At 38.3% G+C, this 17560-nt stretch overlaps 1 protein-coding gene across 8 annotated transcripts in view; it reads left to right on the top strand.

Moving 5' to 3' along the window:
* The window catches only part of FHIT (fragile histidine triad diadenosine triphosphatase), a 1461545-nt gene that overhangs the window by 1132938 nt on the left and 311047 nt on the right, over positions 1 to 17560 (top strand). The gene's annotated exons all lie outside the window — the stretch shown is intronic.

Raw genomic sequence — 17560 nt, 5'->3', positions numbered from 1 at the left:
TAGAATTTGTAACACTTAAGGATCATTAACCTGGATTCCATGGAGCACAGGATGCCATGTGCAACGGCTTGGCATAGAGTCTGAGAGCTCTCTGGGACTGCATGTGCAGCATCACATTCTTGTGTTTTCTTCTGGTGAGAGAATCTAGAGCTTTGATCAGATTCCCAAGGGGAAGTGCCTGACTCCAGCCAGAACCGTGGGGAACCACCTGCACTAAGTGCTGTGGACATTTGTGGGACTAAAGATCTAAATATGAAAGGTGGAAATATAACACTATGAATAGAAAATACAAGACTTTTTAAAACAATTTTATGCTGGGGTAATATTTCTTAAAATAGTTAAGGTAGAATTTGAGGAATTAAACCATAATTAAATATTTGTGTTCAATGAAGGAAGCCATGGAAAAACTAACAGGACAAATTAAGAGAAATTATTGAAGATATATATAATAGCTCACAAGGGATTTATACTGAGGACATACATTTCTACTCCTGCTAATTAAGAAGCAGAAGTTTAAATGGGCAAAAGATAAAATGGGCTTTTTATAAGGAGAAGCTGAAATGGCTAATACATTTTTAAAAAGATATTTAGTCTTATTATAGTATTCAGAGACATAGCTATTAAAATAAGAGACACTACTCTATACCCATGAGGTTGGTTAAAAAAATTATAAAGTCAGGTAATAAGAAGTCATTAGTGAGGATATATCAAAACAAAAATTGGGGAGGATGTTTGGTATGGAAAAGTACTAGAAGCAACCCATCTGCCTGCTTATAGAGGAATAGTGAAGTAAGACTTTGGTTTATGCTTATGATAGAATACTGTGTAATAGTCAAGGGGAATTAAAACCTACAGCAACTCTGTCCAATAGAAATTTAAGGTGATATTTTAAGCTTTTGGTAGCCACATTAAATAAGTCCAGAGAAATAGGTGAAATGAACTTTAATATTTTATTCTAGCCAATATATCCAAAGTACTATCATTTTAATATATCAATACAAAAATCATTGATGATATAGTTTACATTCCTTTTTTGTTCTAAGTCTTCAGACTCTGGTGTATATTTTACACTTACCACATCTCACTCAGATGCTACATTTTCATTTGAAATACTTGATCCTCATTTACATATTTAGATTTCAGAAAATGTGCAACTCAAAAAAGTAGATTTACATAGTCAAGGTGTTAAAAAAAGTACTTAAAATTGGTCTAATAATTGAATCAATATTAGTTTTTTACTTAAATTAATTAAAGTTGAATTAAGAATGCAATTCCTCATTTGCTTTAATCACATTTCAGATGCTCAGCAGCTAGGATTCCCTGATGGTCTAGTGGCTAGGAGTCAGGTGCTCAGCAGCCACATGAGTAATGGCTGCTGGACTGGTCAGGACAGGTGGAGAGCTACATGTACCTATATAGGTGTTTTTCATAATATAATGATGGAAGAAACTATAACAAGAACAAGATTTATAGTAAAATACCATCTAGATCATTTGAACATATAAAAATTAATATATTGTGTTTTTTTCAATAATATATACATGTAATGAGATACATGGAAAATATTTGAAAAAAAATACCTGTATCTTTAGAGTGAGATAGCATGAGATCAAGAAAGAAGGGATCAAAAGGGAAAGCACAGCGCCATCTGGGAGAGTTCTAGACTGCTGTGCTTGGGTCGAGGAGCTTACCCAGCACAGTGTGAGATACCTAGCACTAAAACAAAAAGCAGTGAGAAGTACATCCAGACAATGGAATATGATTCAGCATTAAAGAGAAATGAGCTATCAAGACATGAAAATACATGGAGGAAACTTAAACACATATTACTAAGTGAAAGAAACCTATCTGAGAAGGCTACATATTGTGTGATTCCAACTACATGACAGTTTGTAAAACTATGGAAACAATAAAAAGATCAGTGGTTGCCAGGGGTTAGGAGGAGATGAATAAGTGGAGAAGAGAGGATGTTGAGGGCAGTGAAAATACTCTATATTATACCATAATGATGGATATATGTCATTACACACTTATCCAAACCCACAGAATGTACAAAGCTAAGAGGGAACCCTAAAGTAAGCTGTGGAGTTTCGGTGATTATGATGTGTTGGTGTGGCTCATCCTTGGTAACAAGTGTACCGCTGCGGTGAACGATGCCGATAACAGGGAAGGCTAGTCATGTGTGGGGAGAGGGATATGTGGGAAATTTCTGTGTCTTCCTCTCAATTCATTGTCAACCTAAAACTGCTCTCAAAAATTAAAGTCTTTAAAATATATGTGTGTATATATATATATTTAAAACAAACAGTGAGGATTAGTTCTGCTCAAACTGTGACAAAATTGGAATCGTAATGTACAATTATGGTTTCATGATCACATTTTCAAATGCCCAAATTGAAGTTCCTTCTAAAGCAGAAACTGAATCATGATGACAACTCCCAAACACAGGTAGCATCACCAGAGGGTATTACAGTGAAAAAAATTAGAGGACATTTTCTTGAAGGCCCTTCATTCTTCTGATAAGAATAGTTTCTAAACATTATGTTCTAAGAACTTGTTATATGTAGAAAATGTTAAATAAGACCCTATATTTAAGCCCTCACAAGCCAGAGGGCAATACTGCCATTCCCTCACTTTGTGTTTTGTGGAGTATTACCATAATGTGCATGCTGTTAAGGGCTAAACTGTGTTCCCTCAAAATTCATGTTGAATTTCTAATCTCCAATGTATCAGAAAATGACTATATTTGAAGATAAGGCATTTAAATAGGCAATTAAGTTAAAATGAGGCCCTTAGAATAGGTCCTAACCCAGTCTGACTGGTGTCCTTACAAGAAGAGGAAATTAGGACAGACATGGAGACACCAGAGAGGAGCTCAGACAGAGGGAAGGTCATCTGCAAGCCAAGGAGAGAGGCCTCAGAAAAAACTAACCTGTCTACAACTTGATTTTGGACTTCTTCCAGTCTCTAGAACTATAAGGAAATAAATTTCCATAATCTAAGCCATCCTGTCTATGGCATTTTGTTATGGCAACCAGCACAAGTTAACATATCTGTATTTTAAAATATAATGAATTAATTGCTTGAGGAAGTATAGCATTAATGGCAGAAACTATAGAGTCAGATGGAATCAGCCTTAATTCCAGTCTGCAAATTACCAGTTTTGGGACTCCCTTAGCATGCTACTTTCTTGCTGTGAAGCAGGAATTGTAATTGTACCTACCTCATAGGATTATTAGAGGATTAATTGAGTGAATGGAAGTAATTGCTGTATAAATGTTAGCTATTATTGTGACCATTGTGATTGGATATTCTGCTCCAGTTGTCACAATTTCACTGCTTACGTATAGTAGGTTCAACCCAAGAACAAGGAAGACTTAATATTTCAATTCATTCTATGCATAGTCTTAAGAATAATAAACACAGAAATCAGTTTGTGGGCTGTTTTATGGTTTCCCCATTATCTTCAGTGGTTCAGTCTCCAAAAGCTTACCTTTGAATTAACTGCTGGAGTTCTGAAATCAAACATGATATATTTTGGTTGTTTTAGGAATTAACATGGTCAATGTAAACCTATGTAGTTAAAATGGACATTTGGGGGCAGCAAGAAACCAACCTGAGCACTTAGAGGTGACAAACAGTCACCTCTATAGCTTTATGTGCAACCACCAGCCTCAGGAAGAACACACAGTATCACAATATGGATGCTGTTTTGTCATCTCTGTAATATTGTTTTCCCTCTGCAATGAATTGAGGACAGAATTAGCCTTCATAAGTCTCAGGGCAGCCTGCTATTCACCTACTGTTGTGGTTTGTGGGACATTACTGTAATATACCTGCATTTTGAAATACAAAAAATTCTTAGCAACATGTCATTATGTGAATGCAATCTCTTCAATGTACTTAAGTTGGTTACCTTCACACATCAAGCTCTAGGAGATAAAAGTGGGCAGTTAATATACACTGGATATGCTGAGAATATACTTGTTTATATGCTCAATTTCCTAAAATCACATAACCTTTTGTTATCTTGTAATACATAAAAGGGATGGTTGGATCTGAGAAAGCTATTACTGTGTCAGATAAACAAGTCACCAAGTTCCATTCAAGGTACTATGCCCTGTGTGGCAATATGCCTTGGAAGGGAAACTTGCATCAGAAGGACTGGTGTGAGGTCTTTGCAAGTTTGTCAGGAACATTTCTGATTTAAAAAAATGTCTGAAAGACTGTTTTTGAGAGCTCAGCACTTTGGCTACCTGTAAAACATGACTGGCTTTGTTTGGTGGTTTCCTGTCTTTTTCATTCCCTTCTTCCCTGTTCTGTTTCCCATATGGGGTACTTCTCATTTGAGGGTCCTTTCTCAGCCAGAGGCTACCTCTGTTTGTCTTTTTTATTTTTCACCCTAAATTTGTGAACCAGTCCTAGTGTCCATGAAAAGGGAGGACGAATGTGATTGCCCAGGGGCAGCCATATATACCTTAGACAGGTGCTGCACAAACCTTTGCAGTCATCTTGCTGAGCCCCGTCCAATTCCAACTTGTAAACACTGATGGCAGGCTGGCCTTGCAGATGCTGCCAGGTGCTGATAATTTCATTGACAGACACAGCTGGCTTGATGGGTGTTCTGTTAGAAATCCATCTGTTTATCGAACACCCTGTTTGCCTAAAGTCAGCTTTTGATTCTGCCAAATGGTCAAAGTGCCATGTATAAAATGAAAATAGCTTTTTAAAAAAGCTATTGGGAACTAGTAAATGAAACGTATGAAAGCATTGAAAAACAATTTTATTAAAGGGTTCTATTGTGTTACTTATTCTTCATTTATGCAAATTATCTAATGCTTATCAATGCTTGTCTAGAATTAACTCATATGTAAAGTATTAGGTAAAAAACATAAGATAAATCCATATATACTTCTGCAAATACAAGCTTGTCATTATTAATGAAAGAAGAAAAGGATTTTAGAAGGACATAAGTTCAATTTTAACCAAAAATTAGAGTTCCCAGTAGAGATACACAGAATCTTCCCCCTCCCCCTCCTGCCGGAGCTCCAGAGCCACAGAGACGGCTTCTTGCTGGTGGTGGCTATTTAGGTGGACTTCTTATGCCTTTCTAGCCTTGCTCTCTTCCAAAGGTACTTTTTTCACCCATTCTGTATTTCAGTTTTTCAAGAAACTTGGAACTCACCTTTTCTTCCTCCCTTTTCTTCCTCCCCACATTTAGTAATACACCAAATCTTTTCAGTTTTGCCTCATAAATATTCTTCAAATATGTTCACATCTATCCATCCCCACTGAAGACACATATCTCTCTGGAAGGAGGGGTGAGAGGAGAGGGGAGGGAATTATTTTTCTCTCTTTCATTTCTTTAAAAATTTTTTAATTGTGAGAAAAAACAACATAAATTGTATCATCTTAACCATTTTTAAATGTGAGTAGACTCACATTTTATTACAGATCTTAAGAATTTACTCATCTTGTAAAATTGACACTCTGCACCCTTTAAACAATAGTCCCCATCTTTCTCTCTTCTTTTTTCTTTTCTTTTCCTCTTTCCTTTTCCTTTTCTCTTCCTTTCCTCCCTCCCTCCCTCCCTTCCATCCTCCCTCCCTTCCTTCCTTCCTTCCTTCCTTCCTTCCTTCCTTCCTTCCTTCCTTCCTTCCTTCCTTTCTTCCTTCTTTGCAATGGCCAATGAGGATAAGCAAAAGAAGGCAGATAACACTTTGGGCAAAACTAATAATCTATTAGCATTTGCCTTTTTGATATTCCTAAGTGATAAGTTTTAAGTGAAATCATTTGTCTGTGACTTTGGTCTTATAAACTCAAAGTATTCATAGGGTTTGGCATGGGGACTCATCCCAGTATTTTCACCAGATGTCACACAATGCCAAAATTCAATAATCTGAAAAGAAGCAAAGATGACCTAAGATAAGCGCTTTTGTTTTTGTCAATTTATCATTTAGAACAGGGCTTCCTGTAATGGAATGAGATATAGGATCTGTATTTGAGTCTCATTATCATCATTTATTTGTCATAATTTGCCAGCAAAATCCTGCATCATGTGAACTGGATTTTTATCTGGTAGATCAATTGTTATGACCTCTTTAGTTGTTGTTGTTGTTGTTGTTGTTGTTGTTGTTGTTGTTGTTCCTCTCCCCCTTCTCCTCCTCCCCCTCCTCCTCCTCCTCCTTCTTCCTTCTTCTTTCTCCTTCTCCTTCTTTCTCCCTCCTTCTCCACTTCTTCTCCCTCCTCCCCCTCCTCTTCTTCCATCATTGTTGAGACGTGTAATCAAGGCTCACTGGCAGTGGAGAAGGCAAGAAGGATAACATTTACTGTGCAGGGTTGTGAGGGAGCTGGAACTTGGGCACACATATTGAAAAAATCACTGAATGATGTTCCAGGAGTTTCTGCATGTATTTGCAATGCCATCTCCTACTAAGAAGTTTGGAGACATTGTCCTAAAACTTTCTATGATGCTAGTGTGTAAAGGTTAATCAAGGTATTAAAACATTTAAGTCTAATTCACAAAAGGCAGCCCATTTGTCAAAACATATTTACACTGTTATAATTAAAGATCTGTCAAATCCTTCTACCTTCTTGATACCATATTTTCATGATTTTAGGGTTATACTTGGCTGTGAGATTTCCCCTGAGCTACAAAGCAGCAAATGTAATCTGTTTGGGAATAAACTTTTTAACAGAAGTCAAAGCAAAAAATCAATTTTTCTGGTTTTGACTTACAACAGATAAAAGAAAAATTGAAAGTAATGGATTTTGGGTAAGTATGTTTGCCTCACAGTTTGAGGGTTGAATGGGTGTTAAAATACCACTTACTACATTGGCCAGTCATCTGGATTAGTGTTTTACTCTTTTGAAGCTGCACAGGCAACCAGGTAATTAAGTGGGCTGCACATGTCAGATGTTTCATGTAAAGAACCATTAGGCTTTTCAAAACATCACATACTAATCAGTTGGCTCAGGCTTTTTTTGACTGAATATGTTATGTCACATGTGTAGATGTGAGAAAAAAACCACAAGTTTTTTCTAATGAGTGTAAGGTATAATGCTAAGTGATTGGCATTACTCATAGAGTTTTGGGGTGAAGACAGGCGTTTCACTATTCATACACAGAACAAGTACAGCATAACATCGGACAGCTGACAGACGTTCGATGCTGAATGAGGCACTGCTGCATAAGGCTTAGGACTGTAGGGTTTTCATTGAGCATCCCAAGTTCATATTTTACTTTCACCATGTGCTAGCTCATGGCTTTAGTAAAATAATTAATCTCTCTCCAGCTTCAGCATTCTCTTTCTCTTCTGTAAAATGGATCTAATAATAACTATTTCATCTTGTAAAAAATAGCATTAAATTGTGCATGGTGAATGCCTGACACGGTGCCACAAAGAAACCATTAGAAAAGAATGGATGCTATTACCATTTTTCCTATTATCAAATAGACAAGAAGATGGGTGGTTTTCCTTTGTTTATTTATACAGAATTCTAGTAAAATAATTATCATGGGCTTAATGTACCAAGGAGATGGGTAAGAGCAGACCAGTCACTTCTATGCTAATTTAAAGTTCTGGGTTGATGATGAGGGTGCCTTATCTGTCCAGCCTTCTGGCACCACTGATAGCACTTTTTAACCAGGTCCAGGGAGAAGGAAATAGAAGGTGAAATGCTTCCCAACTGGAAGATTTGTGCTCTAGCCCATCCATATTTCTACAGGATGGAGGGTTGGGCATAGAGAGAAAGTACATATAGGAGCATAGATATTGCATTTTGTTTCTCTCTGTTTCCCCATTGCATAGCATTGTGCCAAGCACAGAATAAATGCTTAATGAAGGCAATGAACAGAGAAATGTATGGTGATAGAATCTTTTCTTTTTGACAAATTACTTTTTAAAAGTCACAACTTTTTTCTTGGTCCCTGTTGTGAGTTGAATTATGTCCCCTCAAAAAAAAAAGTAAGTTGGAATAATAACATCTAGTCAGCTCAGAAATTGATCATATTTGAAAACAGGGTCTTTACAGAAGGAATCCAGTTAAAATGAGGTCATTAGGGTTGACCCTAATCCCTTATGATTGATGTCCTTATTAGAAGGGATATTTGAATGCAGAGACATATATACAAAAGGAAAATGACATGAAAAGACACAAGATGAAGGCCAAGGTTAAATCCTTCCCTCACAGCCCTCAGTAGGAACCCAACCTGCTGACACCTTGATTGTGGACTTCTAGCCTCCAAAAGTGTGAGATGATAAAATGCTGCTTTTTAAGTACTTTTTTAAGTACCAGATTTGTGGTAGTTTGGTGTGGCAGCTCTGGCAACCTAACACTATCCCACAAAGGATGTTTCAAGAGCAGGACTATTGAAGAAAGGAACAAAGTAAGATACTTAAGGTTATGTTTTCCATTCAAGATGTTGGTTCACTACAGGTATCTTTGGAGCAGTGATTTCAGTGCTTAGCAACTGAGGATAGAGAACTGCACCTGAACATTCTGAATACTTTCTCCTGGAGAACTGATTAAACACAAAGAGTTCAGTGTCAGCCTGGGAGCAGTATCTCACAGCCATTGGTGAGGGCCCATGTGTAAGATGGCTGACAGAAGCAGGCTTTCCTCCTGGATGCTTGTGGAAAGAAACCATGATTACAGAGCATGTCTACAAGAAACACTGTTTTTCTCAAATGCTATAAAATATGGATTTTTCCAAAGAGCTAAATAAAATATTTCTCAGCAATGGGAAGAAAGAATCAGGAAGGAGAAGAATGAGATATTTACAGAAAAATTATTTTGAATGTTTTTGATTAAGGATGAATGAGTCTTATTTCTTAATCTGTCTTTCTGTCAGCCTTTATCCCAAACACATGCATTGTGGAAAGCTTAAAAGAGACTGTTTTATGTACTGATAAATAAAACTGCTCAATAACTGGCAAAATAATGACAGAAAACAATGAAAGTCCGAGCTCTTTTTCTGGGCATACTGACTGATGCTTAGTTGGTGTCCTTTTCCCCATGACAACTGTGTGAGCCTTTCCTTTCCTTTCTTACTCTGGGCCTTGCCAGGTTGACAGAAGTGGGTCTCAGAAACTGACAGAGATGCCAGAGCTAATAGAGACAATAAACTGAAGGCAAGTTCTAGTCCAGTGCCTTGCCTTCATCATTGGCCTAAAGGTAGATAGGTCTATAGCTAATTGGGTTTGTTTGAGAGGCTTGAGTCCATCACCAGGGCAGTAATTACTGTTTGGAGTATTATTATATTTTTATGGTTGCCTGAAGTGTAAATTATTAGTGTCTTAAGAAAGTCATTGGCCCAAAAGGAAAATATAAGAGGCAAAATAAATAGAGGATCAAAGTATTTTTGAAATGGTTTTTCTCGCCTCCTCACAGGTCTTATCAAGACAATGAATGGTCCTGACATTTTAGGAGGGCCCCCTATGTGGTGAGGTCCCACAGAACATTGCACCTGCTGTCTTTTTCTGGAAGGTTGTACTGGATATCAGAGTATAGGTTACTAATAGAAGCGCTCATGGTTTTGAGGTGGGCATGTAAAAGTATCCCAAGTATCGGTGTTTCTTACTTTGTAACTTAAGTTTAAATGCAGCAGGAGTTTGTCCCTTCAGAGAAATCTTCAGGGATGCATTTTAGATACACATTTTCTGCTCCCAGTTAGTCTTCTTTGTAACCCTCTCCCCTTTCCAGCTTTTAGGAGAGCAATGGGCTTGATATTGTGAATTCCAAATGCATCTTGAGGTCCTAGGGTCTTTCATTTACTACCTAGAGGTAAATGCAAAAAGTAAACCTCACATACTTAAGGTTAACTAAAAGAAAGTTCAGTCTTTACTTGAATCTCCCAGTGAATGGGGGCTCATTGGTTTCCCTCTGCCACATTTCTTTACTTCTCAACAATTTGGTGCCCTGGAGCTGTTCCAGAACATTCAGTCACCAACTCTCCAATCTCTCCCTCTGGTTCTGGCATAGCCCAGTTTTCTTTCCCCTTTGCTTCCTCTCCCCTAACCCTGAACTTTTATAAGATACTTAGCCTCCCAGTTTTTTTATTTTTATTTTTGTCTCCATTCTCTGAACCTGTTTCACAGTTTTGAAGAACAAGAGATTCAGGATGCAAGGCTGGGAGAATAGGAAGCAGAGTGTTAGTTTGAAGAGAACAAGAGAGAGTCACATGTAAACAAACCCTGGTCTGTTTCACTCATACTAATTATAATTTCAGTGTGCTATAAAGAAAGAAAAGTCAAGAAAAAAGGCAATCAGCATTTATTAGGTGTCTCCAATTGTTTAAACACAAACTTTGGTAGATATGTTTTTTATGTCATCTTATAAACTACTAATGGTTGCAGGTACACATTTGTTTGGAAATTATTTTATGATGGTAGTCATTTTTGCTTACCATTGTATTTTCATCCTGCACCATGCTTGTCATAAATTCAGTTCTCCATAAATATTTACTAGATGTATTGATGAATAGAGAAGTGACTCTCAGGGAGAATTTGTGAACTTGTATAATCTCTCCACCTCAAAGATGAGGATATTTAGACTCTGAGAGGCTAAATACTTTGTCAAAGTTAAGGCTGCTGAGAAGTGGTTTCAACTCAACATATTTGATTCAAAGATCTTCCACTACTCAACACTGCCTGGGACACAGTCTTCCTCATCATCTGCCCACTGTAAGATACCTGAATTCACCGAGCAAACACCTGTTAAAGCTATCTTTTGCTTTTGCTGATACTAAAATATTCCTATTGTAACTACACAGTTGGAATACAAGACTAATTAGAAGTGAGATATTTAGTGAAACTTTATACACAGAACACCTTGGCTTAGTGATGATCCAGCTCTTATCTGTGTCCTATTTAGCTCTTACTTAGATTATCTGCATTCTCCAGTGACTCTTGCCCCATCACCTTAACTTGTGGAAACTTGAGGCATTAGACGCCATTGACACCAGTGTTATACCCATTTGCTGTTTAACATGATTTTATGCCAAAGCCCAGTGAATAATACTGAGAAAAGTGAAGTTGCTCAGACAAAGGGAGAGAGAAGCTCAGAGGCCTTGCTCCATCGCATCAGATTCTCAGACTGTCTAAGACTTGTCAGAACAGAATTTAACATCCAACTGACCTAGGTGACTACAGCTAAGGAAACCAGGTCATCAGAAAGATCTAGGAATGTTGAGAAGTCCAGCCAGAGCATTTTTTCCTATACCGTTAAGAGCCACTGAACAACCAAAATAGCAATGGGAAGCCCTTATTGATCCTTTATGTCAGCATGTGTCAGGCACAGCGCTGAGAGCTTTACAACCAGCGCTTCCTGAGCAAATCTTTGCAACAACTCAATGATAGAGGTGCTATTATTATCCCCACTCTGAGGATGGTGAAACTGAGACATAAGTAATTGTCCTGCATAACTAATGCTGTGGAGCCAGAAAGTGGGGGGAATGAGGTGGACAAAGCCCAGAGCCACACTCTGAATCACATTTTTCTTCCTCACTCACTACCTCTTGGTGTCCCATGTAAAAGCATGAATTCTCTCTCATTAACTTAAATAACTAGCATAACTGTTTTAGTGCATGTGGTAGTTCCCAGAATTCTTCCCTCACTGACACATATCGATGTAGACCCATTGTGAGATGTTGTGAGGGCCAGGTGACATTGCCCGGGGCTTTGTTAGTCATAGACCTGTGGCCGCTCCACCCCTGCTTTCTTATACCTAAACAGCTTGTGGCAGCCTCACACCTACCTGCTGACTCAGTGGTGGTGAGGGGCCAAGGTCAAGAACCTCTGCCCTGGATCATCTCATCCACAGAGAACATGATTTAACGTTTTGCTCCACACACATACCAAGCCTTCCCTATACCTTGAGAAAATAAACAGTATCTACTTACATTTAGGGACTGTTTCAGATAGCATGAGTTTTCCAAAATATCTTAGCACTTTCTAAGCTATGTTTGGTGGTCTTCAGCCCTGAGCTTACTCACACAATTAACTCCTCTCTTCTTTGGAACTATATGTTTCTCCTTTTTTCTCTATGTTCCTATGTCCTAGAAACTCCCTTTCTGTTTCTTTTGCAGGCTGCTTCTCCTCAAACTACCCCCACCCCCTCAAAAAATGTGTGAGTTTCCCCTGGGCATCCTAAGTTCCCCCCACTACTTATCACTAACCCAGTGAACATGCTTGCTGTTCTGTGGCCACCACAGAAGTAAGGGTTGAAATCTGTAACATAAGGGGGTAGAGATTTTTGTCTCACTCGCTCATTGCTGTGTCCCCAGTGCCTGACATAATATTTGGCTCATGGTAGCTACCTAGTAAATATCTGTTGGATGAATGGTTGGTCTGTCATTAATTGATCCATCTTTGAAGCTTTTTCATTTTCTGCTGAAGGTTTCTTCTAGCAAAACTCCAAAAGGAAGTCAATTCCCCCAGGGAAGAATAGCAAGCACCTCTCTACCCTGAAATTGTCAGGGTTAATTGTTCATTGTGAAGCATTGTGTCTTTTTTAAAGACACTGGTATTCTAGAGAAAGTGACAAAACATTTCAATTGTAATTGAAGTTTATATATTATAGTTTTACTTTTCATACACATTCTAACCAAATTAATATTTTTGAAGATGGAGTCTCTGATCATGTCTGGTCTTTTAAGTTAACCAGTGTTTATTGTTCCCAATTAAAGTTGTAAGCCTGAAGCAGACATTGGAATTTGGCTATTATTCTTCCCTTGCAGACTATATTGCTAATTACTTTTCCAAATGTAGGTAACCTGTGCAGCTAAATGTGGCAGATTGGATTTTCCAGAGATATGGGCACATCTGAGCATGTCCTATCCTACATGTTCTTATTCCAGTGTGATGATGATCTCTTTATCATGAGGTGAAGTATATGTCCCCTCCACTTGAATCTGGGTTCACCATTGTGAATGCTTGCTCAATAAAACGTGGCAGCATGAGACTGGGTGAGTTTTAAGGCTAGGTCCTGAAAGAACTTTGCCTTTGCTTGTTTTTTTCTTTCTCTTGGGACATAATTTTGGCAATCCTGAGGCAACATGTGAGAAATCTGACTACCCTGATGCCACTATGCTGGACAGACCACAAAGCAGTAATACATAAAGCTAGAGAAGGGTGACCTAACAGTTAGAGTCTTCCTGGCTCTGTTCCAGTCATGTATGTAAAGAAGCCTTCAGTGTGACCTTAGCCCCAACCTCAGGAGAGATCCAGAGACAGAAACCCCTGATATAGCTGCTCCAAAACCCCTGACCTTCAGAAACCATGAGAAGCAATGAGTGATGACTGTTATTTAAGTCACTGAGTTGTGGGGTACTGTGTTGCACAGCATTTGATAACTAGAACTACAGATGCTGTATGTTTAGATTTTGTATAGAAATTTGATGGTTGTTCAATTTTGGCTTTGTGATTTTTGTTCCATACCATGGTGGCTATTTCTTGATGAACACTAATTTTCTTTTCATATTGCTTTCTTCTGTTCTTTTGGGAAAATTCTACTACAAATTCTTTATCAGCAGTAAGTGACTTTTTCAGCTAAAACATGTACCTCTTTCATTTTTTACTAAAATTTCTCCCTTAAGATAGTGTGAGAATCTTCCTAGGTGTTTAATGTCTTGCACCTTAATGAAAGCACAACTCATGAAAACAACTACTGAACTGTCATGCATTTCATGAATATTGAGACAGTTTTAAAATTGAAGAGAAATGTACTAACATTTTCATGTCTGAAAATATTATTTATGGGTAAATTTTTATTTTGACAAATTTCCAGAGAATGTTTATACTTGAAGTAGGTATTATCAGAGTCTTATAAAAATATACAATGTTATTTATAATAAAGTAGGTTTGGCAGATTCTTTTTGAATTATAGCAGCGTTAACATTTGTAAATAGTCACATTTTATTTCCACTGTATTTTGTTGAATTAGGTAAGAAAGATTTGATTCAGATCAATAACTATGGCACATAAAATAATAAACCCTTTCAAAAATGTAAGAAAATAAATTATTTCGGCTTGTGGAAGTAGTGAAAAACTGAATATAAAATTTTAAAATATAGCTTGAAAACCTAATAATCTATAAGCTATTAAAATATAAAATAGGCAAGAAATCATTACTCTAAAATTTAATAAGGTTGCAATGTGTTTGGGTGATTTTTCCTGCTCAGTATAGAAGCAGCTCTGTGTACAATTTTAAGGCTTACTTGATCTTGAGTAAGCCAAATGGACTAAATTACTATCTGTATTGTTTATAAACTCTGGTACAATTTCCTAGTGCCTGTTAGGTAGTATGACTAATACAAAAAAAAATTGTGTATAGATATTCTGCCTTTTTAAAAATATTTTATTGATTATGTTATTACAGCTGTCCCAATTTCCCCCCTCTTTCCCCCTCTGCCCAATACCTCTCTTTGTTCCAGAAATTCTCCCTCCTTTAGTTCATGTCCCTGAGTCATGCATATAAGTTCTTTGGCTTTTCCATTTCCTATGCTATTCTTAACATTCCCCCTGTCTATTTTGTACCTACAAATTGTGCTTCTTAATCCCTGTAACTTTCCGCCATTCTTCCCCTTCCCCTTCCCAGCTGATAAACCTCCAAATGATCTCCATATCAATGATTCTGTTCCTGTTCTGCTCATTTGCTTAATTTGTTTTTCTTCCAGATCAAGTTCTTGATAGTTGTGAATTTATTGCCCTTTTAATGTTCATAGTTTTGATCATCTTGTTTTTCTTAAATCAGTTCCCTTAACATTTCATGTAATAATATCTTGAGGATTGTTGCACGTGGGTCACCGGCCAGCAGTGACCACGGAACGCTATGGATGGCTCGACGATAAACACGCGAGAAAAAACGACACATGCACAGAGACAAACTAGTTTCTGTGGGGAAGTAGGGACGAAATGGCCACCCCCCCAGTGGGGAGCGCGCTGATTTACCGTCCATACCTGCTTTTATTAGGCTCATTTTGCATAATAATTCAGGTAAAGTACAGTACTCATTAGGGGGAAGTAAGGAACTATAGAAAACAAAGAACTCTGCCGGTCTATTGAGTTGGGGGTCAAAGAGCTGTAAGACTGAGGAACAAACTAACTTCCTCCTAAGACCCTTCTCATTCACCTGAGAGCATTCTAAACAAAGAAGGTTTCACAGTAATTTACATATTCTTTCTTAGGCCTGATCACCCCGGGAAATCCGCACTTCTCAGTACCGAGCTGCAACACCCTGTCATTGTTTCAGGCTTAGGTGGAGCAAGGGAACTAGGTAACCAAGAGATAAGGATATTTTCTTCCAGACGCTGAGAACTCAGACTTTGTCAAAGCCGAGGAGTGAGGGTCCATCACCCCCTTTTTGCTGCAGCCCCCCAAAGTCCTTCTTTTGGGGGGCCTCCCAAAGTGATCGTGCCTGGCTTAGGTCATTCCCCCATGGGGAATCTTACCCGTCTTTGGCTAACCGACCAAGCTTTTGGGGGTTCAGTCATGAATAAAGCAGCAGAAGCAGCATTCCTGCCAGGAAGACAAGCTTTTGTCTCCTTGCCGGCTTACAGTTCCAAGGGCGTTCCCTTAGCCTTAGCTTGGCGGGGGTTTCAGCCTCTGATACCAGTCAGGGCGGTTCCCAACAGAGGATGATGAACTCCCTTAGCTTTACCTTGTCTGGAAAGCACTTTATCTACCCTTCCATTCCAAATGATAGTTTTGCTGGGTAGAATGATCTAGGTTGTAAGTCTTTGCTTTTCATCATTTTTAATACTTCTTGTCAGTCTCTTCTTACCTGCAAAGTTTCTTTTGAGGAATCAGCTGACAGTTTTATGAGAACTCCTTCGTAGGTAACTCTCTGCTTTTCTCTTGCTGCTTTTAAGATTCTTTCTTTATCTTTAACCTTCGGCACATTAAATACAATGTGTCTCAGTGTGGTCCTCTTTGGGTCCAACTTGTTTGGGACTCTCTATGCTTCCTGGACCTGTTTGTCTGTTTCCTTTACCAAATTAGGCAATTTTTTTTTTCATTTTTTTAAATAAGTTTTCAGTTTTTTGCTCTTTCTCATCCTTTTGGCATCCCTATGATTTCTATGTTGGTATATTTAAAGTTGTCCCAGAGGTTCCTAAGCCTATCCTCATTTTTTAAAATTATTTTTTCTTCCTGCCATTCTTATTGAATGCTTTTTCCTTCCTTGTGTTCCAAATTGTTGATTTGATTCTTGGCTTCCACCTTTGCATTCTTGGTTCCCTATAGATTTTTGTTTATTTCACTTAGTGTAACCTTCATTTCTTCCCTATGTTGTTGCTGTACTCAGTGAGTTCTTTGAGCATCCTGATCACCAGTGTTTTGAACTCTGCATCTGATAGGTTGGTCATCTTCATTTCATGTAGTTCTTTTTCTGGGGTTTTGTTCTGTTCTTTCATTTGAGCCATATTTCTTTGTCTCCTCATTTTGGCAGCCCCCTGTATTTGTTTCTGTGTATTGGGTAGAGCTGTTTTTATTCCCTGTCTTAGTAGCATGACCTATGTAGAAAAGGCACCTGTAAATTGTATGGGGCAGAGTCTGAGGTAATCACCAGGGTGGGGTAACCTGCTTCACTGCTTTGTGCCTCTGTGCTGGGAAAGGCCTTGGAAAGGGTACAGTGCCACTACCTGGTTTCTGGGGATTTGCCTGCCACTTTTCCTGTTTCTAGTCACTTCACCCACTTCATGTATGTGAATGGCACCCTTCCAGCTCTTGCCCTGGTGGTGAATCCCAGAGTGGGTGGGTTTGCATACATTCTAAGTCTGTGCAGGCCTTTTAAATGGACTCACCTAAAAATCTGGCAGTTTCTTCCACTGCCCCAACTTCCACTGGTTTTTATAGCCAGAAGTTATGGGGATTCATCTTTCCATCCTGGGAACTCTGGGCTGTGCAGTCTTGCCTAGGGCTGTGATTGCTCACTCCTAAGGCATCCCTGCCAATTTTTTATCCACCATACATGAGTGTGGCACCACCCATTGCACTACTGCCTCTCCATGTCACACACCATCTGTCTACCTCTTGCCAGTCTTCATGATTGCACCCCTTCTACCAGTCTGGATGAATATACTTCTTTAAATTCTTGGTTGTCAGACTTCCAACAATTTGAAAAGTAGGAAGAGTGCATAATTTAAAAAAAAGATAAGTGGGTGTGCTAAATGGAATAAAACAATTATAAAATAAGATAAATTTAAAGAGTGAGGTTAAAACTTACATGTTATTAGTTTAATTCTTGTTATTAGTGCTTTAATAATGGACCAAAACACAGTAACATCAACAGTTTTCTCCCTTCTATTGATATTTTCCAAACTTGTCCAAGATTTAACAAATAGCCTTGATTGTTTCTCTTCCTCTAATGGTGGAAACCAAGCCCCTTTCACTAGAGACAGTTTCTTCTAGAATGGGCTCAAGAAGTAAAAGTGGTGGGGAAGGGTACATCATTATTTCTGAACAATGGTGACTTTATTGAATAGCTTGAAACCTTTAAATTCCTGGCACTCATCTTGTAGAAAACACAAATGAGTCTAAATATATGACCCAATGTGTTC

This window comes from Phyllostomus hastatus, unplaced genomic scaffold (assembly GCF_019186645.2).
Source record: "Phyllostomus hastatus isolate PE091 unplaced genomic scaffold, TTU_PhHast_1.1 phas_contig_16, whole genome shotgun sequence".
Classification (NCBI taxonomy): domain Eukaryota; kingdom Metazoa; phylum Chordata; class Mammalia; order Chiroptera; family Phyllostomidae; genus Phyllostomus; species Phyllostomus hastatus.
Note: the sequence above shows the minus strand (reverse complement) of the source record. Positions and strands in the feature narration are given on the sequence as shown.